Source organism: Arvicola amphibius, chromosome 3 (genome assembly GCF_903992535.2).
Source record: "Arvicola amphibius chromosome 3, mArvAmp1.2, whole genome shotgun sequence".
Taxonomy (NCBI): domain Eukaryota; kingdom Metazoa; phylum Chordata; class Mammalia; order Rodentia; family Cricetidae; genus Arvicola; species Arvicola amphibius.
In genome coordinates, this window is record NC_052049.1 from 109,614,489 (window position 1) to 109,631,439 (window position 16,951).

The 16,951-nt window shown below is 41.1% G+C and overlaps 1 pseudogene; it reads left to right on the forward strand.

The window, feature by feature from the left end:
- The first annotated feature begins 2,231 nt into the window (after positions 1–2,231).
- LOC121677131 overlaps positions 2,232–16,951 on the forward strand; it is a 28,912-nt pseudogene continuing 14,192 nt past the window's right edge.

Here is a 16,951-nt window from a genome sequence, read left to right on the forward strand (position 1 = left end):
GGAAGCCTCATCCCCATTCTACCCCTGGTACTTGTTCTTCTCATTCTCTGTTCCAATCATCTGTGTTCATTTTGTTTGTTTTAAGCTGCTCATTCGACTTCTGGCTCCACATAGGTGAAGCCCTGTGTCAGTCAAGACTCAAGGATCCCCAATATAGATTTCTCAACTTCTTCTTTGAGTTGGGATGCTGACCCATAAATTCTCATCAATATAGCAGTTTCATACTGGCTATATCTTTAGTCAGGGATGGCCAGAATATGGTTTCTTGTTCTGCATTTTAGAAAGCATCCCCCGGAAGATGATAGAATTGACTTCGTTTTGTTTGTTTTAACAGTAATCACCATTGTTCAAAATCTTAAAATACTCACTTAATATACTTTGTCCAGCCTTATTTGTGACATGTAGCCTAGTTCGAAGGTAAGAACACAAATATGTGCATGTATGTAGGTTAAAAAAATGAGGTTTTATTTAGCCATCATTTAGCCTTGTGCTATTTTCTCTCAACACAGAACTTTGTTTCTCCTCAGAAGGGTTTTATTCCCCTAAGGTAGAGACTGGTTCTGTTGATGGGAGGACTAAGTAGTGTCAATTAGACCCAACTAGACCTGACAGACTTTGCATGATCATTTCACATGAAATGCAACATGAAATGAGTTTCTTTTTTGAATTCGTAAGGTTGATTTATTGAGGATCCCATTCTCAGTATTTGAGGCACCAGCTGGAGTATCCAGATCAATGGAACAAGTGAATCTCTTTCATCCACCTGTATTTATTCATGTTGTTGAATAATTAACTGGTAAGCCACTAGAACAAGGACAGAGACCATTATTTTGAACTGCATATTACCTTGTACTATTTTGAACCCTATTTCTATCATACATGAGTCTAAGTATAACTGTTTAGCTGCGTGTCTTAAGGGTTCTTTTGGTATAGGTTGCACTTAAGCTTTGTAAATGTTGAGTGCCCAGTAGCAGCCTAGAGTTCGTAGATCTATGCTCAAAACCAAGGCTGTAGACATGTGGCTTTCTTAGTAATATAAATATGAACATTCATTTAGAATTGTTCATTTTTCTAGGCTTGACACTGATGTATTTTTATTTTTGGTGGACCAGGGAACTATTAAAGTCAGTGTCTTGGACATAATAGGCAAGCACTCTACTACTGAGCTACCCCTGCAGTCCAACTGTGTTTTCAGGACCAAGTAATATGCCAAGTGAACTATACTAGGCATAGAGTGGAGCATATTTTAGGGAAAACCTATGCCTTGCTATGACATAAATACAAACAACCATATTCATTACACAGTGCATAAACGAGGAGTTTGAGAAACTGCCTTTAAATCTTTTAGTCTAGAAACATTGAATGTATCACCTGGCCAATTAGGAAGCATTTTCCTCCAAAAGTGAAACTCGGGCTGGGGAAGTAGCTCAGTGGTAGAATGCTTTCCTGGAAGAGCCCAAGCTTGGGCCCAGCTCAACTCTCAGCATAGAGATGGGAAGTAAGCTTAACAGTAGTGTTGCTGCATATTATACCTGCTGGCCCTAAAGTCAATCTTGACTGGAACACTAGGGTTTGCTCCAACCCTCCTCCTGCTCCTCCTCATCCTCGTTATCCTCCTCTTTCTCCTCCTCTTCATCCTCTTCACCCTCCTCCTCTTCATCTTTCTCCTCAACACCTCCAGTCCTAACTTCTTCTATGTAATGGATGAAGGAGGTTTAATCTCAAGAATATTTTCACTTAATCACACATAGATTGACTCTCCTTCAGTATGTAGCTCCTAAGGTTCCTTGTTAAGCACCTGGTTAATTTCCCACTTCAGTACGTAGTGTATTGCATGGCATACACTTAAAGATCTGAACAGTAGACTACAAGACACTGAAGATTTCTCAGGTTCTTACTATTTTGAAGGGATTCTCAAAATTATAAGAGAACATTTATTCTCACCAGCACTGGCGCCTCTGTCTTCTTGTAGACAGGAGGTATGACACACTGCCTCCTACTCAAAGGCCTCCCTGATGGAGCCCCTGGAACTCAAGTTAGGAGCAAATGCTCATCATTTTCTATGATCCTCGTAAAACCAAATAAAATCCAAGTTGGGATTAAGTGGTGTTTTCAATGCAAGCACCCTCCTTTATCTAACATTATAGCAAGAAAACAGACCTCCTCAAGTTGCTTGTATGTCTGGTCTGAAGGAAACTTCCAACAGATGGCATGTTGCAGACAAAACGAACATGTGTCTTTGGTATGTAACACTTACTTTGTGAGAAATTATGGCCAGATTTTTCAAATATAGCCATAGGTACATTAAATATAACAAGTATAGATAAAATATATACCCTTCCCTTTTATGGGAAATAAAACAATAGATGTAATACATTATTTCCTTTTATATTAAATATACAACATTAAGAACAAATATATGTTCTTTCAGAAATAACTCCACGATATTTAAACACACACACACACACACACACACACACACATATGTATACATATAAAGTGTATGCACACACGCATGGAAATATAAATGGATAAGCTTTAAAATTTGGCTAAATATTTATTTGTCCTTGAAGCTGCATATATCCAGGATACGTTATTACAAAATAAAAGAAATACAGTTAAGTGTAATGTGGATGTTTTAGTAGACAGCTTAATTTGTATGATTTCATTTAGCTAATTTTTTTCATAAAACTCACCAATTGTTTTGACATCAGATAGACGTTTTGAAGAAATGTGTTTGCTTATAATTGTTAGTGATTAACTTTGTAAGTAACATATGTTAATTTTATATTTTAAAAATCCTGGACTGTTAAAAGACAACTTGTGAAGTTATGCATGCTGTTGTCACATAAGGACTTCCTGGAATCAGCCAGAGCAAGATGGTAATGGCACAGGTCTTCAGGACAATGAGGAACAGAATTGCTCCAGTTTGGTGTACAGAAGAGAGCATCCCAGAGACCCAAAAAGTTCCATAGATCCTGAGTTGGTAAGAGCTATGTAAAAACACTGAAATCAAGCACGTATGATGTTTGATTTGGGGCTATTTTATTCAGAAAAATAAAGGTAGTTCCAACAAAATAAAAGGAGGAAGCTGACAGGAAAACACTAACATCTTTGAAAATACCTGGACCTAACTTTGAGAGAGGCAGGCAATAAACAGTGCATAAACACACAGAGGACACATTGTGTCAATTTAGATTCCTCTCGCTTGTTTTAATTAAACATTTCCATAATGTTCTTTGATTTGAAAAAAAGTATTACTGCTTAGGGCTGGACGAATGGCTCAATGGTTAATAACACTTCTTGCTCTTCCGGAAGATCTGAGTTTGCGTCCTATTGCCCACGTTGGGTCTTTTACAACTTGCTGTAACTCCAACTCTAGGGGATCTGACACCTTTTTCTAGCCTCTGAGAGTACCCTTTTATACATTTAGTATGCACATACAGACACACACACAAATAAAAACAAACATCTAAAGTACGTTACTCAGCATAAATGAGATGCTAACCTGAACAGCATCTTAAGTCACATAGAAGTTATGAAGACAGCCGGGCGGTGGTGGCGCACGCCTTTAATCCCAGCACTCGGGAGGCAGAGGCAGGCGGATCTCTGTGAGTTCGAGACCAGCCTGGTCTACAAGAGCTAGTTCCAGGACAGGCTCCAAAGCCACAGAGAAACCCTGTCTCGAAAAACCGAAAAACCAAAAAAAAAAAAAAAAAAAGAAGTTATGAAGACATATTATTAGGGTTCTTTTAGTTCATCCACAATCCATAACAAACATAATCCCAGCTCAACAAAAGTATTTTACTTACTACAACCTCACAGACATTATCTATATCTATATCTATAATCTATACATCTATATATATATATATATATATAATAGTTTTCAATTAATTTCTACCCTCTCACTTTCAGGAGCTGCTCAAAAGTGTTAAAATATAGTGATTATTATCAGTGTTTGTGACTATTCATATATAGTGAAGAATGATCAGTCATCCATTTCTAGAAATGAGAAATCTTTCTGCGTGACTTGGAGTGTGAAATCTAGGAGGTTCTTAACAAATCGGGATGTAGGGGAGTGGATATTCCTTCGTAAAGGATGCTACTTGAACTGCATGGTACAGATGCAGCCATCCTTACTGAGGGCTTCAATGTTAGGCATGGGATCCAACACTCAACTTTGGCCTTTTTCATTTGATCCTCATGACATGGCGGGGTGGGGGCAACAAGGACGACTACTCAGGCTCAGTGAGTCGTGGAGAGAGACTTGTAAGCGATGAGAAGGAGCAGCGAAGACTGGTAAATGACAGCTGAGGGCGGAAGTGCATGGGCTCCTCTGTGACACACAGGCCCAGCACTTCCGGAGTCAGAAGGCTGAGGGCGGCCTCCTCTGCTGTTCAGCTACGCTTGAGACCTCGCCGGAGCTCATACTTTAGATTGACAACTGAAGGCTTAATTTACAGGTTATGAACTATTCTACACGAGTGGTTTTCAACCTTCCTAATGCTGCGTTGCAACCCTTCAATCCAGTTCTTCATGTTGTGGGGACCCCCAACCATAAAATTATTTGTGTTGCTATTTTATAACTATTTTTGCTACTGTTATAAATCATAATGTGATATTTTAGAGATATGGTTTGGCCAAAGGGGTCAAGAGACCCACAGGTTACTTTTACCTCTCTCTTCTATTCCTTCAAGCAAGTTGGAAGTCCATATACTCAACCAGGCAACTGATATTTTCTAGGTTAAGCTATAAAAAGAAGTAATGAATAAATAAAATATGACAAATACGGCAGGATACTCTTATTCACATATGCTCATTACACACAATGGATTTCCTAAAGGCATCTTCATTCAGGTACATCATGTTCTTTGACCTTTTCCCATATGCACTCCCCTTAACTCTCTCTTGTCTTCCTCCCCACTCCTGCTTACCTCTCTCCTTTCCCCAAATAGCCCGCTTTCTGTTTTCATGTCACACACACACACGTGCACATGTGCATGTATATATGTAGTAATTGAAGATCCATATATAAAAGAAAACATAGTTGTCTGTCTGAGTCTGTCTTATTTTGCTTAAGATAATTTTCTCCAGTTCTATCCGTTGTCCTTTTCCCATTCTTTGTGGTTGAATAAACACATTGTGGATATACACTACATTTTCCTTTTCTGTTCATCTGTGTTTCCATAGCTTGGCTAAACACAATGAAACACAACTCATCGTGGAAGAAGGAAATTCTGACACATACATGAATGAACGTGGGTAACATTATTCTAAGTAAAATAAGAAGTCAATTACAGAGGAACAACAACTATATGACACCATTTATATGAGTTGCTTGTCTTGGACAACTTCCTTGGGTCAAGGTGAAAGCAGCCGCTGAAGGATGAGGACATAGGACGTGATTGACTCCTGGATACTGAACTTCAGCTAGAGATGGCAGGAATTTTGGAGATGGTTGGCTTGGTGGTAGGACAATAGTTAGGATGCACTTAATGCCACTGAACTGTACCCTTGAGAATGGCCACATGTTATATGGATTTCACCACAATTTCAAAGAAGTAAGAGAAATGGAACCCAAGTGTCTGTAAGTGTGCACTATTTCTGGCTTGATCTTGTCCCGACAATGGCTTACTAAGCCGTTAAGCAACTCCCTAAGAAATCTGGGTTTTCGTTATTGTTGTTGTTTGTTTAATTATACTTTTGCATTTCTCATCTGTAAAATGGGTGTGTGGGGGACATCTTATGAAAAATTTTCTTTTGAAGTATCTTTGTTTTTCCTCTCTTGAAACCCAAGTGAATAAGACCGTCTCTTCTCTTCTTTACCTGCTTCTCTGATCTCAAAAGGTAAAAGAGTTTGATCACAGACCCCAAACCTAGCACAAGGTCAGACTCACCCTTCAGCACTTAGGCCCTGTGAAGGGTGGCTGCAGAGTAGGGTAGGATGGTATAGAAGATCCACTAACACTCATGCACGTGTCCTCTCATGACCAGGACAATATAAAAGGGCCTTCTTCTCCCTGCTGAGAGACTGAGAAAAACTGGTGTGCTAGTTATATTCCGATGTGATTGAAAACACCATGACTTGAAGTCATTTATAGAAGAGTTTATTTGGGCCCATGGTTTCCGAGGTCCACAATTGCTGGAGATGGTATCTTCAACCACACACAGCGAACAGAGAACTGGAGTGGGATTAGCTGTTAAGTCTCAAAGGCCATCCCTATGATGCACACACACCAGAATGGTTCTGCCTTCAAAGGCTTTCTACAACCTTCCAAAATAGCACCACCCCCTAGGAGACCAAGTACTCAGATATGTGAGCCTGCAAGGAATATTTCCTACTCAAACCACCACAGTTGGGATTCTCTTGGAACTACCGACCTCATTTATTTGCTTTAAGAAAAGTAAAATCAGTTCAAGTCCCTCCATCTGCATCCAGAGTTGAGACACAGAATGTCAATGCTTGGTCGAGAAACAGATGCAACCAGTGAAGACACCAACGTGTCCTGGTTAACAACTTTGGAGATAGAAAGGGATGATTCCACCCAGCAGCTTTGGGGTCTGTCTATCATGTAACTAAGATTCTTTTTTCTTTCTTTCTTTCTTTCTTTCTTTCTTTCTTTCTTTCTTTCTTTCTTTTATTTTTTGAGCAGGATCTCACTATATAGCCTAGGTAGGCCTAGAACTCACTAACCTGACCTCAAACTCACAAAAATCTGCCTGCTTCTACTCCCAAGTTTAAGATTAGGGCCTTGCATTGCTCACTTATGTTCCTAGCAGCACCATAATAACCAGAACTTGGAAGCAACCTACATGCCCCTCGACTTAGGAATGGATAAAGAAGATGTGGTACATTTACACACTGGAGTACTATACAGTGGAAAAAAATAATGACATCATCTTGAAATTTGCAGGCAAATGGGCAGATCTATAATACATCATACTGAGTGAGGCCACCCAGATCCACAAATACAAATATAATATGTACTCACTCATAAGTGGCTTTTAGACATAAAGCAAAGAAAAACCAGCCTATAATTCACAATCCCAGAGAACCTAGACAAGCGAGAGGACCCTAAGAGAGACATACATGGATCTAATGTACATGGAAAATAGAAAAAGACAAGATCTCCTGAGTAAACTGGAAACATGGAGATAATAGGAGACGGTAAAAATAGAGGGGAGAGGAAGAGAGAGGAGTAGAGAAAAATATATAGCTCAATAAAAACAATAAAAATTATTAAGGTCTTGGTTACAATGCTCAGTGTAACTAAAACTCTTAAGACTTGATGTTTTTAATCACATACTTGCTTGAAAGGTGTAGTGTTGAATTCATCAAACTATAGAACACACAGTATTCTATAGTTTGTAGAAAGTATTCAATTTTTGTTAACATATATTCACTAAGACTGTGGTCCCAGTAGGAAAATGTAGGCCAAGAAGGCCACACAAAAAATATTGTTGATGAAAATGTAAATAAATATCACTATTATAGAAAAGGAACGTGTAGAGGCTTCAAAAATTAACAATGGTTCTCCCAGTGGTTAAGCAATGTCACTATGTAACAGGTTTCTAATGGGAATTGCAATCAGGACATCCAAGGGATGCCTAGCCTCCAAGATCTTCTGCCGCACTCTCCACAATGGCCAAGACACAGAACTGACCTGAGTGCTTGATCAGCAGATGAAGAGGCATGGAACCCGCACGCAAACACCCAATGTCCACTACTCAGACTTTCCAAAAGAAGGAAATCACAAAATCATTGTCTACATTGATGAAGCTACATTGAAGAACATTATGCTAAGTGAGATAAGTAACATACAGGGTGACAAACACAGTATAAATCTCACTTCTATGCAAAAATATAGAAAAGTTGAACTCATGCAAGCCAAGTAGAATAGTAGTTACTAGGGACTTGGGGAGGGAAATTAATTCTTTCTCCGGCAGGCTGCTTTTTATGACTAACGACTTTGAACACATAAGGGGCCGACCACTGTGTTTTCATTCTGTGCCTTGGGTGCCCTAATGCTGCTTTTTCTCTTCTTGCCTTTTCTTTAAAATGAACCCTTGTGTTTCACGTTCTTTACCCTTGAAAAGTGCTACCCAAGGTTGTGGTGAGTCACAGCCGTCTGGCTCGAGAATGATCAACATAAGATACCCAAATATAATCCAGTCCCATGCTCACCATGAATTATTCATATGATCTGATGAGGACATCGAGAGCATTTGTAGTCAAATAGCTTGTCTCCAAATGATGAACCACCCATCTGAAACAGTTCACCATGGCCTCACTTGCAGATGGGGACAAGTGGCCTGAGAACACACAATGACTGAGCAGCTCTGAGCAAGCAATGAGGAATGTAACATTGAATGCTAATACCAGGGCTCAAAACTGAGTAGGAGATCTCTACCCGCCTCCTTTCCTGTCCCCAGTTTCTTGTAGGATGCATGAGTTTATTTTTAAGAAATGTGCACAGGTAGAAGGAAAACACACACACACACACACACACACACACATACACACACACACACACACACACACGTATGAGGACTTTCATTAACTCAACTGTGCTCAGCTTCAGGTATTGCTGTACCAACAGAAGTCCAAGTGGAAGCTAAGGCCAGAGTCTACCCATTGCTTCTTAACTTGGCATGCATGACCCTCTGTGACCTGGTTTCACCCAACACTGCTGGCATTGGCTGGCCCACCCACTTTCCAACTGAAAACTGAAACCTCGAGTAACATTTTTACTAAACTCTCCCCAGCCCTGTATCCCTATCATTGACCCCAACACTCTTCTCTTCCCATCATCTTTCTGCGTTCTTTGGCCAAGCCTCCATTCCTCCAGGAATACTTTCCATCTTTCCTTCATTCCTCTTTGGATACAGAGTATGTGATGCCTTTTATAGTCATAGAGAACATCTATGCTAGTCAATTTTCATTGGCAACTTTACACAGTCTAGACTCACCCAGAAAGGGAGTCTCCATTAGGGATTGTCTAGATCAGGTTGGCCTGTGAGCATGTCTGTGGGGAACTGTCTTGTTTGCATTAATTAAGATCTGTGAAGACATATCCACTGTGGGCGGTGTCATTCCTTTGGTTTAGGTCTTGACTATATAAAAGTGGAGACTGTGAGCTGAACGCTAGCATGTATGTATGCGTTGATTCATTGCTCTCTGCTATCGACTGTGCATGTAATGTGACCAGCTGCTTCAAGTTCTTGTGCCTTGGCTTCCCTGCAGTGCTTGACTGTGATCTGGAATTGTGAGACAAGTCAGCCTTTCTCCCGGACGTGACTCTTGCTAGAGCATCTTATCACAGCGGCAGAAAAGAGGCTAAGACAGCACGGCTCATCCCACAAGGCTCCCATCACCTGCTCCCAGTAGCAGTAGCTTCCTCACTAGGCCCTCAGTTGAAGGATTGGAGTTTGAACTCATATAGAGAGTTTTAGATAAATGCTGGCTGAGTGAACGAATCATGTTATTATCTATGTAAAATTCCCATGCTAAGCTTTCTGTTTCTTCCATTTATTTTTAATAACTTCTGGTGAACATAAGTAAAAAAAAAAATTCCAAGACTGGAGATAACTCAGAGGTTAAGAGCTTTTGCTGCTCTTAAAGAGGACCAGAATTTGGTTTTCAGCATCCACATGGCCTTATAACTACCCAAAACTTCAGTTCTAGGTGATCAACACTTTCTTCTCACTTCTTTGGGTTCTTGCATGTATATGGTGCACATAAGTTCACACACACACACACACACACACACACACACACATTCACATGAAATTACACATACAAAATTTAGCCCCTTACCCACTTTTAAATGAACAGATTTGTGATATTAAATATATTCATAATGTAGGGCCACCACCAATGTTCCAGGAATCTATACCACCCTTCCCTGCTGAAATGGCAATGGCCTGTAATGACCCTGCAACAGGGAAGGGTGGGGACTTTCCTTTGTCTCTTTATATGATGTAGTCCAAGGTGAAGAATGAAGAAACTGGTGTCAGATTACACATCTTTACCAGAAAACCCAAGCAAACACAAAAGCAACCAAATACATGACTCAAGAATAGGCCAAGAGTTACAAAATGAATGTCTGACCTTCTTAAGTGACTTGTAGGGCGGATGAACTCAGGAGCAGAGCAGCCCAGATTTATTAATCTTTACCCACTTTTGAGTCAGAGAGATTACTGAAGCACAGGCTTCCTAGCTCCTGCTTCCAGGGGCTGAGAAGTCTGAGGAAGAGTAGTTAGTTAGCTCATGAGGGTGTGGCCACTGCTTCTCAGAAGGTGCTGTGATATTGCATCGGTGTAGAAGAGGGGAAGGAGTGACAAAGAGGGTCTAGCTAGCTCCCTCCAAACTTTTTATTGGGTTTCAAACCTGATCTCTCCTGACTTCTCAGCATTATCGTCTTGGAGTTTCAGTCCATCCATTTCGGGATGGGCACGAACATTAAACCACAGCAGGAGAAAACACACTACAGTTCACATGTGATGACTTTTGATGACCCAAAGGAAGATGGGAATTGAGATGCATGCAATTCTATGATATGATCTCTGGAACTCTGAGACTCACCTAATTCTCCAAACAGCATCTCGTGGCATGCCAATACATATTCCAACACTTCACCACGTGAGACTCTGCTATTTCAAACAGCCATTGTGCAAGGGAACGTTGACTGTAGAAGCTTTTCTTGTCCCGTTGAATCAGTATTGTCTCTGCCTTTCTTCTGTTCCGGTCACAGGTGCCCATGGGAAGATGAATCTTGGCGCTCCCAGCACCCTGCTCCAGTGCTCAGCTGTTGAGGGTTCTAGCATGCTTTTCCGTACTTGAAAACTTTTATGAAGTTTTTTATGCTCTTCCTTACGTGGTATAACTTCCAACTTCTTCACTTTCATGTTTTCCCCCCTGAAAATCCTTCCTTTTGTCATTCTGTTCTTTAAGTGTGTTCACTAGAATGAATTTATAGTCTTCTTCATGCTCAGAACTTGAAAATTCTGGGGGGAGGGCGTCACGGTTTTTTCAAAGTGAACAATGGACAAATTTTCTTTCAGCCCCTGTTTCCATATATGTGAAACAGCAGAGCAGAGAGACAGAGCAGGCCAGATTCATTTGTCTTTATCCACTTCTGAGCCAGAGAGATTACTAAAGCACAAATTCCCATAAAAGCATCCTTTCCCCTTCCTTCCTTCCTTCCTTCCTTCCTTCCTTCCTTCCTTCCTTCCTTCCTTCCTCCCTCCCTCCTTCCTTCTTTCCTCCCTCCCTCCTTCCTTCTTTCCTGCCTTTTCCTTCTCCATGTTGTAAAATTGTGTGCACTACTGAGTGCAAGCACCCGCCTCAGGCCTCATTCAAATCCTAGCACCAAGCACAGGCCACCATACCGTTCAAGAGTAAAGAAATCCCAAATAACAACAAGGAAGAAAAGAGCTCTAAATCTCATCCCCAAACCGAGAGTAACACCCCTGTGTTGTGAGAATTGATATGAACTGGATGGGCAGTTTGGGGCAGATCTGTGCAATAGCAAAGAGGTCTTATTGAATTATTCTTTTTCAGACAATACAGACAAAGCCCAAATGGGAAGAACTAAGGCATGCCCAAACCTTAGATTTATATATGCACAGAATTAATCAAGAAGAAATGGACAACTAACCACATCACCGGTTGCTGTTTTTATGGTTTTTCTTGGAGTTTCAGCCATCTCTGCCACAGAGAAAAGTTCATAAGCTCCATGGGAAAGGCTGGCCTGACCTAAACTGTAGCGGAAGCAGACGGTCATCTGATCTTAATAACAGTGTTTAAACAGAGCCGGGCTGCCATTAGTGACACCATCAACAGCTGTTTATGTAGGAAGCATGGCATAGAAGCTTTCAGCCCCAAGGAAGTTTTTTTCTTTCTTTCAATGTTTGTGATTGTCTACATAGCAATGAAAACATCTGGATGTAAACAAATCTTTCAGTCCATCATCCACAGGGCTGGCACACTCAATATTAAAAAACCAAATGTTAGGGAGGCAAAATGCAACTAGCGGAGTTTCTTAGTGTTCTTTCGGAGTACTCGATCAGAGGATGACTAGGATAGACAATTCAGTGGGACAAGGACGACTGATTAAAGTCCCTCAGGTCTGTGTAGGCCCCACTTGGGGCCTTGTTGCTTACAGATGCACAGCCTGTCACCTCTCCTCAGCTGAGACTACCCTTCAATCAGTGAACCATCCCGTTGGAAATCACACACATGGTGTGAGGATTCACAGACGCTTACCAGGTTTTCACAGTGTCAGCCATGTCTCTGCTCAGATACATTTCTGACTTTGTTGTTCCCTAATTCTTGGGTCTGAGAAACTACTACACCCATTCATGTTCTAAGATAATGTTAAGACATAAACTTTTGTGCTCTGGAAATCCTCTCTGGGCTGCATGGGGCGCAGGGGTCCACTTGCCGCTTGCAGGTACCATTTGAGATTTGTTCCCGCACCCACATAGTCATCGTTTGTACCCACCTCTCTTCTGCCACCGAACAGAAGGCGAGCCTTTCACAGCTTTGACTTCCTCGCACAGAGAATAGTGATGGGCTTGTAATTGCTGTTCTATTATATTTGAATTAATTAATTCCAATATAAAATTCTTGGATGAGAAAGTTTCTTTTTAACTTTTAAATTTTTCTTTTTTAACTTGACAATTCAGAGTTCATATGGGAAATAGCTAAAGGAATATATCTCAACCCAATGTTGACAGGATTACATGAATTTATTCTATCAACTCAAATTCATTGGCCACATAGTTGGCATTTTGGATTTTGATGTAGCTGATTAAGACACATGTTTTTCTAGTATTCCTGTTATGATTCAAGCAGCTACATTTCTACACATGTGTAACTATGACAGTCAACTTGTGAGGGTGCCTGAATTCTCTGGGGAGCATTTTCAAATCTCTCTAGAATGCATTGTACCAAAAAGGTCCCAGCAAATGTTAAATCCTTAGTAACATTCCCAGAAGTTATGCTTGTCAAAGGTGTTAACTGTCCCATCCACCAACCCAGCTCCAGACATTTGAGAATTTTCATGTCTTTTTTGCTTTATACTCTGTTACTTGGTAAGAAAAGGAAGTTCCCCAAGTTATTGTTTGTGTGTGTGTATATGCTAGGAACCACAGTAGGGCATATATCTGAAGTATGCATATTATTTAATTGTATGCAATTCGTCAACGGGGAAGAGATATGCATATCTCTATATACATATGTATATAATTTTTATTTAGTAAAATAGTAACAAAAACTCCAAGAGAAAATTGCTTCATCCCTCAACTTCACCCACAGCCCCTTAAAACATGCAAGTATTTTTCATCTCTTCACACACACACACACACACACACACACACACAAAGCCAAGGAACACGAGGATGAAGAGGAATATGGGAATCCTTTTTCTGGGCTTAAGGGTATGAGATAATGAACCTAGTTCCTGGGATAAGCATATTTATTGAGCTTGTTAGGTATCAAATGTAACAAAAGTCGAGGATCTGAAGAACGCCCTGTGTGGTTCTTTTCACACCCTTTGATCACACAACTCCTCTCTAATTCAAATGCGGTAGAGCTTAAGTGGCTTCATTGATGTGTTAAGTGTGGAATGATTTTTTTATAAAATAAAAAAAGGCTCCATTATGTGTCTAGAAAAAGCCTGTGTGCGCTTGTTTATTGAGACAGGAAGTCGGTTTCCTGCACAGAGCGAGGGTTCTGTGATGCTGAAGCATTGTGTCTAAAAAGAAGACTGAAGGAAACTTCATTTTCTACCTGGCAGAGATCAGCTCCTGGAGGAAGGGGCAGACAATGCCATTGGACTTCAGCTGAATGAGAGGACTTGATTGATTTTCAGAAAAGGTGCGATGGATAGGGCAAGCCCAGGCCACTTTTGTTAGAAAGAACATACATTGTATAAGAGAAGCCTGGTTTCTGTACCATGTTTAAAGTGATGTCTCCCAGTGAGTACCAGCTATCGTGTCCCCATTTAGGTGGGGAAAAGGGAGTCTTTTGCACAAACTCTAAAAGTTGCTTTGTCATTTAGTTTTCCCTGAAGTCAGCTACCATTTACTATTTGCCTGCCTGCCTGCCTGCCTGCCTTCCTTCCTTCCTTCCTTCCTTCCTTCCTTCCTTCCTTCCTTCCTTCCTCCCTCCCTCCCTCCCTCCCTCCCTCTCTCCCTCCCTCCCTCCCTCTCTTCTTACTACCCTCCCTCCCTACTACCCTTTCTTCTTTTCTTCCTTCGCTTTTCTTATTTTCTGTCTCTTTTCCTTTTTGTTATTGTCAATATTCCTGAGATTTTCCAAGGCAAAATTAAATAAATCTATCCATAGTGGATATAATTCCTATATGCCAGAATAGTTCTTGATCTCGTTATAATACAGGGCATAAGCCCTATTCTGTGTGGGGAAGAAGCCAGAATCCAAGCCAGTTTCCTCCTCCCAAGCCCAGTCCTTCCCATCTCTACCACATCTAATTTAAACTATAGGAAGTAGCTTCATTCCAGCCATCCTGTCGGAGGCTATTGCAGTTCCATCACCTGCCACCGGGGTTGCTGTCATTGCTGTCTTCCTCTTCATCTTCATGATGGACCCTCTAAAACCCTCTGCTTCTCAGCTAGGAATTACTTACAAAGAACATTTTTATACAGTTGCTCCAATGAACCATTTTATAAACATCCAATAGTGAGATGGCCCAAAATGAGAGGAAGGCAGGGCGAAAAGGATACGCTTAGGCCATGTTTCCGAGGTTACCATTTATCCTACTGTATTTTAGAACATGCAAAGTTTCAGGGTGAAAAGCTTGTAGAGGTGTAGTCATAGCAGGTTCAAATCAAGCAGACAATCCTGGGTCAATGGGCGTTGGGCATGGAACAGCAGAATCGCTCCTTGATGAAAGTTTGAAAAAGGCAGATGGTGCAAACACAGCCCCCATATATATTCTTTTCTCCCTGTCTGTCCTAATTTTTAAAAATACCCCCCCCCGTACATGTGTGTTTCTCTCTTGTACACCCACCAAGATTCCTTGAAACTGAAATTATAAAAGTGGTTGTAAGGGTGGTTGTGAGTTCTCCTAGAAGTAGGTGCTGGAAGCAAACTCATGTCTCTGAAAGAGCAGCAAATACTCTGAACTAAAAAAAACAGAGAGAGAGAGAGAGAGAGAGAGAGAGAGAGAGAGAGAGAGAGAGAGAGAGAGAGAGAGAGAGAGAGAGAGAGAGAGAGAAGCTCTGTTTATACAATAATTTCACCACCAGGAAATTTTAATGAAGAAAGTATTGGAACAGGAAAAAGAATCTTCCTTAGAAGGTCTCGAGTGAATTAGAACAGCCGCTAACTTCCTCTCTTCCTGTGCGGAGGGATTTCTTATCCCTATTCCCTTTACCCTCTGTTTTCTCACTGCATCCTTGCTATCTAATGCTCCTTCCTCATAGCTTCTCACCCTCTTTTCACACGTGTCTCGTGAGACCCCATTTCTCACCCAGCCCTTACCCTGCTTATTCCTGCCTTTTGATGCAGTAAAGGAAAAGTCTATCCCGAAATATGGCACCTTGACCCATTTTCATGATGGAGAAAAACTGAGGCCACAGTACCAGCTGCACACTTCTGGTCCTCTCTCTTAAGGATGCAGGTGGCTGCCGCACTGCTCTGTCCCAGAAGATAAGGATGTGACACAAGAGGCTAGGAAGAGCCTGGAAGAACAGGCTTTACCAAGTCCTTTGGTTGTGAAGTCACGTACCCTTCTGTCCACACACACTTCTATCCTGAGTGCTGTTCTTCATCAAAGCAAGCACGGGCTTCCTTGTTTGCTGTTTAGGTTCAATAATAAAAGTAAAACCAAGTTCCCAGAAGCAGGTTTACCAAAAAAAAGTAGGAAATCTCTACCATGAAAAGTGAAAAACACAAATGAGAGGAACTGAAGAGGATACACATAGATAACAAGACATCCCATGTTTATGACCCCCAAGAAAACCAGTCTTGTTAAAATGACCATGGTAATGCCCAGAGAACCTTATTAAATTCCATGTAATCCCCATTGTAATGGTTTAAGTAAAATACTGCAGGTCCCTGAGTGGCAGCAGTGGGCAGCAGGCCATAAGACCACACCACAGGTCCCCGAGTAGTGGCAGGTAGCACAAGGTCCCAGGCAGGAAGCCACTTGGTGGGTGAGACACAGAGACAGATAGGCACACCATACAGAGTGAAGTTGGATATTTATTTTAGTGGGTTATGGAAGGGAAGGGGAAAAAGGGGAAGAGCAGAGAAAGAGACAAGGAGAGAGAGGGGGGATGGAATGGGAGAAATGGAGAGAAAGAAGAGATAAAAGCTGCCTCTTTGAGAGAGACAGAAAAGGAGGGACTCAGGCTGGAAGCTGATGATCAGCTTGGGGAGGTAGTGGGTGTGGCTTGTCTCTTAAAGGGACAGGACAGACCATTACACTTGTCAAAATATAAGTGACATTATTCACACAACAAGAAAATGCTAAATTTGTATAGAATAATAACAACAACAAGATCTGTTAATAGCCAAAACCATTTTTGGAAAATGAATAAGACAGAAGTAGTTGCCTGCCTTCAACAATTCTCTTGAACAGTAATCATGAGAACAGCCTGGAAATGGCATTCAAAACAGGCACAAAAAAGTGAAGCAAAACAGTTATCTTAGAAGTATAGCTGCAAACATATAGATAACTAATTTTGAAAAACGTGTCAAAAACAAGTGTGTCGCTGAGAGAGCAGAAGTGGTGCTGGGAAAATTGCATACTCACTTGCAAAAGAGTGAATGCACACCTCTGTCTCTCACAGCTAGAGAAATCAACTCAAACTGGATTAAAATGTAAGTCCTAGAGCTGAAGCTATCAAAGTCCTATTGGAAGAAAAAAAATAGAAGAAATACCACAGGACACCGAAATGAGCAGGGATCTGTCCTAAC